This window comes from Phascolarctos cinereus, unplaced genomic scaffold (genome assembly GCF_003287225.1).
Source record: "Phascolarctos cinereus isolate Bilbo 61053 unplaced genomic scaffold, phaCin_HiC Scaffold_2;HRSCAF=192, whole genome shotgun sequence".
Classification (NCBI taxonomy): Eukaryota; Metazoa; Chordata; class Mammalia; order Diprotodontia; family Phascolarctidae; genus Phascolarctos; species Phascolarctos cinereus.
In genome coordinates this window covers 113,113,329-113,128,346 of record NW_027555625.1, presented here as the reverse complement: position 1 = coordinate 113,128,346, position 15,018 = coordinate 113,113,329, and the positions used below count along the sequence as shown (strand labels likewise).

General features: G+C 40.7%; 1 pseudogene; it reads right to left on the bottom strand.

Annotated features, from left to right (window-relative positions):
• Positions 1–1,411: 1,411 nt before the first annotated feature.
• Positions 1,412–3,068, bottom strand: LOC110207551 (SCY1-like protein 2 pseudogene; annotated as a pseudogene).
• Positions 3,069–15,018: the final 11,950 nt, after the last annotated feature.

The window sequence follows — 15,018 nt, the reverse complement described above, 5'->3', positions numbered from 1 at the left end:
CAAAGTGCTCCTATGTGGGCAAAATTGCTACTGAAATTTCCCCCATCTTTCTACTGTACAAAAAGAATGAGCTTTTCAAAGGTGAGCCTGATGTTATGATTTCTCAAAAAAAAAATAGTTATGTTAAAATTTCTGTGTGTTCCCACGTGAATTGCTGCTTGTATTGAAAATTGATTGAGGCCCTAAATTTGTGCTCAACTTAGGAGCCATTCATCCTAACCTGCGATTAAAATGGGAGATTCCCAATTTTTTGAGGCTCATACTAAAAGAACAATGAACTGCTTGTGCCTGTTGCTGAATGCAAAAAGCCAGCATGACCTAGTGGGTAGATGGCTAGCCTTAGAGTCAAGAAAACTTGGATTCAGATTTGACTTAGATTAGTTATACAGCCCCCTCCAGGAAACAATCAACAATCTACATCCCTGCCTTGATGGAGAGGGACTCTATACTGATGAAATCGAAGGTCTGGAACATACACACCCCAACCAACACCACCCCACCTTTACCCTCACCATAAACTTAGTTCTTGGGAGTATGTCAAGTATTATTCATAATGATGCATGATGGATTTGTTTCCAGCATGTAGAAAGTCATGATGGTAGAGCAAAGAGAGCCCTTGGCCAAGAATCAGAAACACATGGGTTCAAATCTTGCCTCAGATGCTTACAGGACCATACGGACCATAGGTCTAGAGTTGGAGGCCATTCGGTCCAATCTCATTTTCCAGAAGAGGAAGTTGAGCACTAGAGAGGTTAAGTGAAGGTCACAACCTGAGGTCACAATCCTGGGAAGGTCTCTTAACCTCCCTAAGGCTTTTTCTTCACCTGTAAAATGAAAATATAATAGCACCTGCTTCATAGGATTATTGCAAAGATCAAAGGAGATCATGGAGATAAGTTTTTAGCAAACCTTAAAGAACTATGGAATTGTGAGCTATTATTATTTTCTATATAAACCTCCACCCACTCGTGTTGAGCGGTGCCCTGAAGGACTTCTCTGTGATTGTGCTTGCTGCATATGTATAATGGGATATGAATTCTGATTGTCAGAGAGAATGCTGAGCTGTGATTCTGCACATCTGCCTGAATGGAGAGGGAATTCTTCAGATGGTGGATAGCCTTTGAGAGGGGGTCAAGAGGCAGATGGATAGAAAGACATATAGAGACAGAGAAGGACAGAGAAAGACAGAGACATGTAGAGAGAGACAGAGACAAGAGAGAAGAGAAAGAAAGAGACAGAGTCAGACAGAGACACAGAGAAGGAAAGAGACATGAGGAGGGAGAGAGAGAGAGAGAGAGAGAGAGAGAGAGAGAGAGAGAGAGAGAGAGAGAGAGAGAGAGAGAGAAGCTTAGACTGAATGGCTACTGACCCTTCAGAGCTGTAGCATATAAGGAAGCCAGTCCCCAACCATGTCTCTTGATTTCTAGCATTTGTAACCCTAGAAACTCCCCAGAGAGTGGACACTGATTATGCCGTTGCCTTTCTCCTTGGTTGAGCTGAGATTTTATTTCATTGCCAGCTGAAGAACTTTATTCCTGTGTATTCTTTGTTCTATCCTAATCTGTGTGGCTGCCTCGATTTCTGTTTACTGGTTTTTACTAGTTATCTTGATAAAGATTTGTGTGTACTAGCTATTCATGGTGATCTTTTGTGAAATCAGTGTTTGGTGGGAGAGAACTAAGCTGGTGATAGTAAGCTAAGTGGACAGAGCATGGGGCCTGGAGTAAGACCTGTGTTCAGACACTTACTAGCTGTGTGACCCTGAGCAAGTCACTTAACCCTATTTGCCTCAGTTTCCTCATCTGTAAAATGAGCTGGAGAAGAAAATGGCAAACCACTCCAGTATCTTTGCCAAGAAAACCCCAAATGGGGTCATGAAAAGTCAGATAGGACCAACATGACTGAATAACTAACAGTAAGCTAATATTACTCTGTTCTTCATAATGATCAAGGAAAGTGGTATACATACTGGCACCCAAAGTAACATACCACCAGACTGACAATGTTTGAGGTGCAGAGCCTTAGAATTTGATAAAGCCACTGGTCTAGTTTCTGTGGGGTTAACTGGTTCATGTTAACTTTGGGTTTCTGAGGCCCAAACAGACTGTCCGGAGCAGACATATCAGTGGGTCTGTGTGGGGTCTGCTGTGACATTCTGGCTGAAGCTTTCCTAGTGTACAGGTTCAGTAAACTAGAAGATGTCTCCCGAGTCATTTCAGCTGCTACCCGTGTGCCTGGGTCACTGAAGAGGTACTGGTTTGCACTGGCTGGCTGGCTGAATGCTGGCATCTGAAAGCCCATTTTGGCATTAAGGCCCTTTGTCAAACTTCTCTTTGTATTATCAACTGGTGTGGAAAAAACCATGCCCACTCCCATGGATGGGACTGAAGAGAAGTTAGTGGAAGCCAAAATTTGGGAAGTGTTAACAGAAAGACTGGTCAAAGAAGACTTTGTCCATCAGAGTTTCTGTGAAGTCCTTGGTCTGTTTGATGGGCACCACAGGGGTGTGAGCCTGGAGCTTCAGCAGCTGCTGACTTCTCAACTTCTAGGCCTGTTTCTGTTCCTTTGCTAACTTTTGCTTCTCTTCAAACATCAGCGATGCTCTTTTCTGTGTATTCTGTGCCCCATTCTCTTTACTATGTGATCCACCACAGTTGGAAGGTTTGCTCCAATATTGTTAAAGACCTTGTCAATCTGATTACCAGCATGAGGGATTTTTGTCTCTTCATATGTATTCACTTGATTGGTGATATCAGAAGGTTTCTGCTGTTCTGGTATTACGAGCAGTCACTCCAGTATGGTTTTATGTTCTACTTCCAATCTATGAAGCATTTCTTTGATGACCAAACTAAAAGAATTGAACTGATTGAAGTTAAGATTATTTTCAATACTCAGAAGAATCAGATGAAGCAATACTTTCCCAGCAAGCTGCTCCTTGGTGATTTCCAACTTCTTATGAGTAGAAGTACACTTGTAACACCTAAAATTCCCATGAAGGCAGCAATTTCCTTGGATGGAATTTGTCCTAGAAAGGGTAGAATGTCATCAGGTACAAACCATTTATCCATGTATTCCAATATCTTTCCTAAGCACCCTAATGAATTAACATGCTCAGCAAGGGAAGATATTTGTAAACATGCATTTTTAATTCTTGGTATCAGAATTTTTCAAGAATGGATAGTCTAGACCAGGGGTGGGAAACCTGCAGCCTCGAGTTCACATGTAACCCTCTAGGTCCTCAAGTGCAGCCCTTTGACTGAATCCAGACGTCACAAAACAAATCCCCTTAATAAAAGGATTTGTTCTGTAAAACTCGGATTCAGTCAAAAGGCCACACGCAAGGCCACATGTGGCCTTGAAGCCTCAGGATCCCCACCCCGGTAGGAGGTTTGCAAAGGTTAGAATGATACTCAGGCAGTTCCTGGATTTGAATGGAAGGGGCTTCTAAGGCTCTCACCTCAAATTCTAGCTCAGTCCCCTCCTTGGAGATAAATGAAGGATCAAATGCCTGGCTATGGTCCTCCTGCTCCCCACAGAGTTGGAAACTGCAGTGTCTCTTAGAAGGGGCTGGACCAAATCCTGGGGCAGATCTCTATCCTTGCCACATGTGAGTTGAGCTGTAATTTTATATTTGACAGTGCCTACATGCATATATTGTGTATGTATTTCAGATATATGTTAATTCAATTCAGCAAGCATTAATTAAATGCCCACTGTATGCCAGGCACTGTGAATACAAAAACCACAACAAGCAATTCTTGCCCTCCAGGAATGATTTCTGGGGAAAGGTGAGGTAAGAAGTACACAGAAGGAAATATAAGATATTCTCATAACACTGACTATCCTGGCCCTCACTGCCTGAAGGCCAGGTAAATTACACCCCTCCCCCAGGGTTCTCTGGTATCGTTAAAGGGGACTTAGAAGTGGTTAGGCTATCTACCAATGGCTGCATCCCCCACTGATGGTGTTTCTGTAAATGTAAGAAGTGAGTCCCCAGCATCCCAGTTCCATTTAACCACTTAATGATTAGATTTGCTTTTACAAGGGAATATTTACTTCTAAAGGTATGATCACAAACACATAAACTAACTCCCAGGGGTTGAATCTTCCTCCATCTTTGCACTTCAGTCTGGGGAGGGGAGGAAGACTAGGTTTGCATCTTAGCTCAGTTATAGAGCACACAGTCTTAGTTCCAAGTCCAAAGCCCCCCCAGGGCTTGAGTCCCAGGCACCCTGGCTTCTCTAAGCTTCCCTGTTGGGCTGGCTGGCTGAATCATCCTGTCTCCAATCTTGGCTTCAACTTCTGGGTTCAGTGGAAGATCACTACTGGCACCTGAAACTGAAAATAAATCACTCAGAACAGAGACGTAGTAAGCTAACTCTAAGGCTTACTTAAGCTAAGGTTGATTTCTCAGAACTGGGGTAAAAGACAGTTGAGGAAGGCGTCTCTTGGTTCAGTTCATGGTATCCTCATTGCATTCTTCACTCGCTGGAAGGTACAGCAAAGGCCACCTCAGTCTGGCCAGTTTTAAAGATGCTGCCTGCCAGCTAAACAGTCCATCAAAGGAGACTATTCTCACCAATATGGAGGGTGCCTCCATGTTAGGCGATCTGGGCATGTCCATGGCAAGCCCATGTCCAAGGACACACAGTAAATACACAGTAACTGAGGAGGGCAAGTGAGAGCCCCAATGATTGTTGTCTGAGGGGTGGGGAAGGTCCTGGCAGAGGAGATGGCACCTGAACTAAGCTTTGAAGGGATCTTGGATCAAAATGCCTTATTCTTTCTTGTCTCTAGGGCAGTTAGAGCCCTTACTTTCCCTAAGGAAATTCATCTGCATTAATGCAGGGTAACAGAAATACTATCATCAGAGTGGCTTAGATGCCAGTAACCAAGTCCTAAGAGTGGGGAACACTTTGCCTAGCACACAGATGAAGCATAAGGACTCACTACTTGGCAGCCAATTCACTACAAGCTATTCTAGCTCATCCATGATCCCTGATGTTTTGCCACCCAAGTCACCCGTTGTCAGTGATGATGCAGCAAATCTGAGCAAAGAGGGTAAAGAAGGTCAGAGGCATAGGCCACCTTGGGATTCAATGCCTGCCTCGTCAGTTTATTAAACATCTACTGTGTGTAAGACACTCTACTAGGGTGGGGAGACAAAGACGCACACACACAAAATCTAAAGAATATGTAGCTATAGGCTAAGTGCAAATGGTTGTAAAAGCACCCCAGGTAGGAGTGTCTTGTATTCTCCCTCTCTGTTCTGTGAAAGAGAGACACAGAGAGAGAGAGAGAGACAGAGACAGAGACAGAGACAGACAGAGACACAGACAGAGACAAAGAGAGAGACAGAGACATGAGAAAGAGAGAGACAGAGACAGAGAGAGAAAGACAGGCAGAGAGAGAGAGAGAGAGATCTACTTGATGAATGCTGGGAAAATCCTAATGAAGCAATAATGATTCATTTTGGCTTATGGAGGAAGATTTCCCTGAAATGAGCCTTCTGATCCTACTTATGCTGTAAACGGTCAGATTAGAAAGAAAGAAAGATTCTGAGACTTTTAACTTAAAACATTTCCAGAAAGCATTAGCTCATAATGGAGGGTTTTTTACAATGACACATTTCTCCCAGGACATAAGCTTAGGATGACTGGTTAGCTGGACCCTTAAAAGTGGACCCAAACTATCTACCAATAGAAAAACCATGGTAAGCATAAGTGAATAGTAAGAAGTATAGTTAGTATTGTCTTCCTTGGTTTCCCTAATTGAGTTGGTATTATCAGGAAGGTTAAGTTTAAAATAATATTATCTGCCATTTACAGACCACTTGTATCACTTGAGCCTAACGACAACACTGTAAGGTATTAATAATCCCATTTACAAATGAGGAAACTAAGGCACAGAATGATTTGATGACTTGCCCATAGTCACACAACTAGTGAGTCCTAGAGATCAAATTTGAACCTGGATCTTGCTGTCAAGGAATCCTGGGAAAGTCATCTGATCTGAGTTAACAATACACAGAAGTATTTCTTGACAATATGAGTGTAACTGGAGCTTCCTGGGTACCTTACCTCTATAATCTGGGCTCAGGCCCTGGCTCCAATGCCATATTATAGGTTGTAAGGAAAAATCCTTTTAGCTGGCACACAAAGTCCTTCCTTCCAGCCAACTTGAAGAGCAGGTTCTTGGTAAAGTCGCAAAGCTCAAATGACTGTTAAGAAAGCATTTGGCCAGTTACGAGATCCTGAGTCTCTTATACCAAAATAGAAATGAGTGTATCACGTAAACTTTTTTTAAACCCTTCAGAGGTTGTGCTTGTCTTAGTGGGAGACAGACAGGGAAGCTGATGTACAGGATCTTCATGTTAAAGACACAGAATGCAAAAACACAGGAATTGCAAGGGCAGTCAGACATGTGCCCTGAATCCATTCAAGCCAACACCTGTCTCCAGTCATGGCACCAAGGGACATGTGGTAAAAGCATGTGACTGTACTCTCTGATATCAGTCTCAAAAGGTCAGAGCAGTGATGACACTGGAAAAATCAGCTCTCCTCAACAATACTATGGATCTGCAATTCCTGTTGTTATCTAACCTTTCAAAGGTCAATTGTTCTTTCAACCCTATCACCTTTTAGGGAATAAAATCCCCTAAATTTACTGCCTAATCTTCAAACTAGTAATTTAAAGAATTTGTACTTGAGTTTAACTTCTTCAAACTTCAAGGAGAGCCCCTAGGTACTAGCATTTTACAACTCAATGATCATTTACCCCCATACTTGAGAAACTCCAGTGGTTATCTATCACCTCTAGGATCAAATGCAAAATCTTCTGTTTGATTTTCAAAGCCCTTCATAAATCCCCTCCTACTTTTCCAGTCTTTTTAATCCCCACCACCTTCTCTTCAATCCAATGATATTGTTCCTTACTTTCCCACAAACAAAATATGCCATCTTTCAGTTCTGGCCATTGTCATTAGTTGTCTTTCATACCTGGAATGCTTTCCTCCTCATCTTCTCCTCCATCTTCCCTGGCTTCCTTTAAGTTCCAGCTAAGTTCCGCCTTCTACAGGAAGCCTTTCCCAATCCCTCTTAATTTTAGTGCTTTCTCTCTATTAATTATTTCCTACTTATCCTGACACAGTCTATTAAAATGCCAATGTTTTTGCTTCGAGGGTGCATTCATGAAGTTGTATTGTATTTAGGAAAATGGAAGACAGTGTTGATGGTGAGCAAGTCATGAGACGCACAAGTCTTCAGTAGTAAGTGACCATTGCTACTCCTGACTTTGACTCCATTCCTCCCAAGGACTCTCTGCCATGTTTGGTAATCTGTGCCTTCTTTGGCGTTGAATTCTCCCAGAATTACCAGCCTGTCCTCTTTTGGCACATTGATGATGAGGGTCCCTAGGTCTTCATGAAATTTTTCTTTGACCTTATCAGACTTTGTCATGGTGGGAGCATAGGCACTGATGATGGTGGTGTGGCCATCTCATTGTCATGAGTCTGTTGTTTTGTGTTGTTGTTCACTCCTTTCGGGAGGCATACAAGCTTGTTGACTAGATTGGTTTTGATTGCAAAACCTCCACCAGCTTCACGGTGCTCCCCTTCACTGTGGCCGCTCCAGAAAAATGTTTATCCGGTTCTGACTTCACCATGGTGGCCTTCATTTGCCAGCCTGTTTCACGCAGGGCTGTCATTTGGATGTGCTATCTGTTGAGTCCTCTCACAAGAGCTGTTCCTCTTTTAGGTCTATTGGATTTTGTGTTGTCCAAAAGTGTGAGCACATTCCATGTACCAACGATTAATGGAATCACCTTCGCCAAAGTTTCTGCACATTTTTTTTGCGTTTTGACCATAGAGAGGGATCCCTACCTGCCACGGTAAACAGGCCCAGGTTGAGTAAAGTAGATAATTTTTAGCGTACCTTTCCTAGCCCCTTCCTCATGCCAAGAGGTGAGCAATGCAGTCTTTAAAAAAGTTTACTCAGACACTCAGGGGGCTGCTGAATCCCACTGCTGCTGCAGGCCAGTGGGAAAATGAGCCTGTGGCCTAAGCTGCCCGTGTGCAGGGTTGTAATTACAGCTCCCAGTTGTCTGTATCTGCTGCTTCGTCACTTGCTGTGAACTCCTACAGGGCAGGAACTGTCTTTTGTCTTTCTATATATCCTCAGTGTTTAGCATAGTGCCTGGCACACAGCAAGTATTTAATAAGTGCTTTTTGACTGACTGACTAAGCCTGTGCTTTTCACCTGTGACTGTATAAACTTCTGACCCCATCCCCTCTCAGGTCTAGTATATCCTTACCTGTTTGCCTTTGCTGTTGTTTTTTCCTCTAGAGATGCCTCTACCCAACTCCCTGACTGCCATTTCTGATGAATGTCATGATCATGTCATGACTACCTCCATGAACCTTCCTGATCATTTCAAATTGAAGTTTCTCCCTCCATTCCAATCTTATTAGGTTATATCTAATACAATCTTTGTATCTACTTCTAATATCATTCATGACATACTATCTCTGATTGTACATAGTTATTTGTGTTCATGCATCATCTGCTTTAAAAAGAAACTACAATTTCCTTGGGTTCTTCTTCTTTGGAGATCTTCAAGCAGAGTCTACACAATCATTTATCAAGTATGTTGCTATGGTATTGTATGTTATAGTGGGTTTTCCTTTGTTGTATAGGTTGTACTAACTAGATAACCATTGAGGTTTTTTCCAACACTTAAAACTTGTGATTCTGTGAACATGAACTTGGCCTTATTCCCCAACCACTATCAGTAAAATGCAAGTAAAAATAACTAACACCTCACAGGATAAATGAAATGTAAATCACTTTGCAGACAGACTTTAAAGTGCTAGATAAATATTAATTTTTGTTAATAATAATAATATTATTATCTTTATAGCCACAAAGTAACTTGCACCCAAAAATACATTGAATGAATGAATGAACAAATAAATTCTGACACTCCCACAGAGATGAAGTTGGTTCATGCTTTTGATTTCTCAAGAATTAGAACCATTGATTCTAATGGAAAACCTGATAGTTTTCCATTTTTGTTTAACATTTTTTTCTCCTTCCATTTTGAACTTGTTCTGTTCTTTTAAGATGCCTTCTACATTCACCTCACAGTCTACTGGAGATTTTTTTCCACCCTAGTTATTTCTGTAATATCTCAAGCTGTGTGAGTAAATTGGTTCAGCAACATTCTTTGCAATGTTTTCTCCCCATAAACTCATGTGCCTTCACGACAATAAAAATCTGTCCAAGGTCCTTGCTTGCAATTGGTATGAAATTCCATAAGTTGGAAATTACGGATGAAATATTTATTTGGGCCCCAGTTCCACTGTCCAGGATAAATATAAGACATTTATCTAATCAGGGCTAATGGCCTGATTAATGACACTACCTTCCTCTCTTCACTTGTCTGGGGCACAGTTTCCAGGGTCCCTTCCAACTCTAATGTCCTATGAGTCAGCTCGAAATGCTTCTACTTAGTGTGCTGCAGAACTGCCTTCAGAGCATTCAACTCCTACTAATGAGCTTAAATTTTTCCTTTCTCTGAGGCAAAATTTCTGGCACAGTGTGATAAGGAGATGGTCCTACAGGAAAGTCTTAGGCTAACTAACACCTGACAACTTTCCAAGGGAGGCCCACTCCAAAGCTTTCTCAGGACAGATGCAGCTGCTCTTCATGTGACCGTCATTTCCAGGAGAGCTTTACTGAACAGTGACGACTGTAGACTTGACTCTAAAAGGAATGGAATTTGTTTGTTTGTTTTTTGGGGGGGTGAATGGAGGACAAAGAGTCAGTCTGGTGGAACAGTCAAAAGTAGATGTAGAGTTGAGGAGAACTATAGGTATGAAGAATAGGATCAAGAGCCTATTTTTTTGAGGCTCCTAAAAATAGTTGGTTATGCATAGAACAATGTAAGCTCCTTGAGGACAGGGGTTATTTTTTTCATGCCTGTCTTTGTATCTAAGTGCCTAGTACAGTGCCTTACATGTAATAGGCACTTAATAATTACTTGTTGAATTTGTTGTATTTAACTTATAGGCTATTAGGGCCATTCTATTAAGAATAGGAAACCTAAGAACAGCCAACTCCTCCATCCCCAGAATAAATAACTTTCATTATAAACATCATTACCCTAAAATGGCTGTTATTAGGGTTTTTTTGGAGGGATTGGGTAGGATAGTCCACATCCCGTGTGGGGTTGGGCAGGGTAGCCATATAGGCCACTGGACTAATAATTGCAGAGGCAGTACGACCTCATGGAGAGAGTGTGAGGCTATAAGAACAAAAGTTTGTTGGTTTTTCTATGTTACCAGCTAACTCTTATTTCAGTTTTTTTCTTTTATCTGTCAGATGGGGATAAAAATACTTACCCTACTTATATAACACCATTATTATGAGGCTCTAGAGATAAGAGATGAAAAGGATTTGCTGCCACCTTGAGAAGACTTTCCCAGCAAAAGCAGGGACCTGTCCAGATACAGCTAATTCAATAATAGCTGGAAGGCAGGGCTTGCTTCCTCTTTCTTGTTGCTGTTCGGTTGTTTTTCGGTTGTGTCTAAATCTTTATGACTCCTTTTGAGGTTTTCTTGACAATGATACCAGAGTGGTTTGCCATTTCCTTCTCCAGCTCATTTTACGGATGAGGAAACTGAGGCAAACGGGGTTCAGGGACTTGCCCAGGGTCACACAGCTCGTAAGTGTCTGGGGCCAGATTTGAAATGAGGAAGATGAGTCTTCCTGACTCTAGGCCCAGCACTCTATCCATTGTGCCATCCAACTGCCCTCATTTCCTATGCCTGGGCAGAAAGATGCAAAAGCATCCAGAAGAAACTCAATACTGCCAATTGGGTTGAATTCTGTGTCGAACCCAAACACTCTCTGTTCTCCTGGCATGAGAATTTTCTATCTGCCCCCCAATCTAGGCTGTAGCTCTTTGCTTGACCCTTGAACTCTATTGACCTTGGTACTCACCTGCTGCTTCTGATCAGGGACCTTTCCAGCAGCTCCTGGTCCCTTGGCTGACTCTACAGTAATTGACTTCTGGATCTACAGGACTAACATGGCTGTGGTCCTTTACATTTGAGAAAACTAAAATTGGTGCCATGGGAAACATTCAGATCCAGCCCAAAGCAAGTCTCCTCCATGAGTAAGGCAAGGAGGAACAATCATTTTGAAAAACTAAAATGACTCCCAGATCTACATATCCTGGCCAAATGTCTTTCCTGAGTTGCAGGCTCATGTAGCCAACTGCCTTTTCAACGTTTTGAATTGGATATCCCATAAATATCTCAAACTCAGCAAATCCAAAACAGGAAAGATTGTCTTTCTTTGAACATTTTCTAGTTTATTGGTGTTCTTCCTAAAACGCGACACCTAGGCAGTTAGACGGTGCAATGGACATAACACTGGGCCTGGAGTCAGGAGGACTTGGGTTCAAATCCCACCTCAGACACTTACTAGCTGTGTGACCCTGGGCTAGTCACTTAACCTGTTTCCCTCAGCTTCCTCAAATGTAAAATGGGAATAATAGCACGTACCTGGCACAATTATTATGAAGGTCAAATAAGATATCTGTAAAGCTTTCAGCACGATGCCTGGCATACAATAGGCTCTGTATAAACATGTATTCCCTTCTTGCCCAAAAATGTCCTGCAGACACAAGTATTCGTTGAACTGGCATTTCCCAAACTGTGTTCCTTAGAACTCTAATGATGTGAAGTAAGCTCCTCAAGGTCAGGGTCTGTCATTTGTCTCTTTTTGTTTCTCCAGTATTTAACACAGTGCCTACCTTATCACAGGTGCTTAATAAATGTTTATCAATTAATTGATTACATTGACATACAGTTATAAAATATATTTAAAAAAACCAACCAAGTTCATAAACCTCAAGTCAAAAGCACCTGTTGTAGGTGAATATAAGAACAATAGAGAAACACATGGTGGACCTAAGTTGTCTATAGTTTGATTCCATTGATGACTTGTGTGCAAGAAGTGTGCAAGAAATAAGAGATATTTTCAGGGAAATGTGAGCAGAAAAGGAGGTGGGCTGGTCACAAAGGAAGGCTGAGGGAAAATAGGTGGACTTCCTGAGTGCTGCCCCTGAAATGTTAAAGACCTAGAAGAAAGATTTCAGCATTTTGTTTAGATCCACATGGACAAGAATCATGCAGTTTGAGAAGGCGTGGTCTTGTTGCCATCTGTACCAATGGAGGAAATGTCCACATTGATGAGATCATGGATCCACTGATGTATATAGGCAAAGACCAAAGATACCCCAAAATATCATCCAAAATAACAGAACTGCTTTATAGTGTCAACATGTATTAAGTGCAACAAATGCTATCTGATACATTGGATTTATCATGTAAGTACTATATATATATATATATATATATATGTATATATGTGTATATATATATGTATATATATTATATGCATATAATATATATGCATATAATATATATACATATATATGTATATATATTATATGCATATAATATATATACATAATAGAGATCAATATTATATGTACATATATGCATATGTATAATTTTGGTATATTCTTTTGAAATATATATTATTAAATCAGATATAAGTAACCCGGGTACATTTTCCTATTTTTCTGAAAGATACAACTGATTTCTTTCCTTTCTTATTATGGAAAAAATGAAAAAAAAGGTCAATATTTCATGACGGAATGATAAAACGATAGAAAATAAGGTATAGAATGAATGGGGGAAGAAACTAAGAAAATTGAAAAACCCTTGATTTTCCTACTTTCTCTGTCTCTTTCATTTCATATCTTCTTTTTCCCACTTGAAAATAAATTCCTTATGATCTATTCTATATTTGTTTCCTTCATTCATTTTTATATATGAGAAGATAAAGAAGGTTAACAAGAAAATCTTAGTTGGTAGATCTAATCTGTGATTTCATCAGCACAGTGAACTGATCATGTGGAAATTTCTTCTACTTAAGCTAACAACTTTCCTCTAACTTTAATGTTGGAAATTTGCCTGGGACACTGAGAGTTTAAGTGACTGGGCTGTGGTCACATTGCCAATATGCATCAGAGGCAAGACCCGAACTCAGACCTTCTTGACTCCAAGGTTGGCTTCTATCCCCTATGTTGCGATGTTCTATGAAAACTGTTTCCTATTTTACTTACTGAATTTAGGCTTGCATGTCTATGGTTTGGACATGATGACTGCTGAGGTCACTTTCAACTTTAAGCTTACAATTCTATGACTGGTTTTCTCACTGTTTCTAAAAGCTTTGCTGTTAGCATTATCTGTTCTTTCATTTTGGATTTTCTGCTCTATTTCCTCTTTTTTATTGTTTTGACATTTACAGAATTTTGCCCTCAATCAGGTCAATTTACCTTTGGCCTGTTGAAAGGTAAAGTTGAATTGTTTTTGGTGTGAGTAGTGTTTTTCAAGAGTTTTCTTATCTTTAGGGTTCCTAGGCTATTATTTTAACCTTTAAAATACAGATTTTTTTTTTACTGTAAACAGTCCATGTTTTTCTCTTCCCTCTCTATTTTAACTAATACCAACCTTCTGGTATGTTTCAACAAACACCATGTCAGATATCTACCAAAGCGTTAAGAATCCTCCATCCTAGCCCCTCCCCCCTCAAAAAAAAAACAACAAAAAACTGGGAACTAAGTAGAAAAAGGCTGAATAAATCATGGTATATGAATGTGAAGGAAAGTTATTTCACTGTAAGAAATGATGAATGTGAAGAATTTAGAGAAACATGCAGAGGAAATAAATCAATGAATACAAAGAAAACAACAGATATGGTAATGACAATAATGTAAATGAAAACAACACTGGGCAGCTGAACTCTAATTGTCACAACCAATCTTGGTTTTAGAGAGAACTGATGAAACATATTTCTCTCCTCTCAATAGAGAGGAAAGGAACGATGGGTAAGGCATATTGCACAGGTATAGTCATTGATAGATGAGTTTTCTTCAACAGCTGTTACAAGGTTTAATGCATGTGTTGTATGTGCCTTTGTACGTGTGCCTCCCTAAAGAGTCACTGTCCTACATACCACAACTGTTTTTACAAAGCTTTTCATTCTTCCTTCTTCCTCCACTGCCCAACTTTCATCTCAGACCCTTGCATTATATTTCACAAAAGAAAGATTGAGGATTCACAGAGTTTCCTCTTATTCCTTCAGCTTCTGCCACTATCTCTCCCTTGTCTCAAATGAGAAAAAGGCCCTTCTCCTTTCCAAGGCTAACTCCTCTGCATGCAGAAGCAACTCAATTCCATTCCAACTTTCCCAGCATATTGCCACCTCTATCACCCTTATTTTTACTAATCGCCCTATTTCTTACTAATCTTCAATCTCTCCCTGTCTACTGGCTATTTCCCTACTGCCTACAATCAATCACATCTCTCCCCCATTCTCAAAAAACTCTTACTTGATCCATTATCCCATATCTCTCCTATCTTTTGGGACTAAATTCCTTAGGAAGCCATCTATAATCAATGCCTCTACTTCCTTTTCTTTCATGCTTCTCTTAATTCTACAGTCTGGCTTCTGACTTCATCATCCAACTGAAATTATGCTCTCCAAAGTTTCAAATGAGCTCTTAATTAACACATCCAATGGGCTTCCCCCCCATCCTCATCCTTACTAACATCTCTGCAGCCTTTGACACTGTTCATTACCCTCATCTCCTTCATACCCTCTTCTCTCTAGGTTTCCCTGACTATCCTGGTTCTCTTCCTAACTGTCTGACCACTCGTTTTCGGTCTTCTTTGCTGGATCTTCATCCAGGTCACACTCACTATGGTGGGTGGCCCCCAGAGCGTGTCCTGGGTCGTCTTCTCCTCCCCCTCTAACCTATTTCACTTGGTTACCTCATCAGCTTCTATAGATTAAATCATCTCTATGCTACCGATGTTCAGATCCATTTATCTAACTTGTCTCCTAACCATTTGATTTGTATCTTTGATCGCCTAGTGGAAAT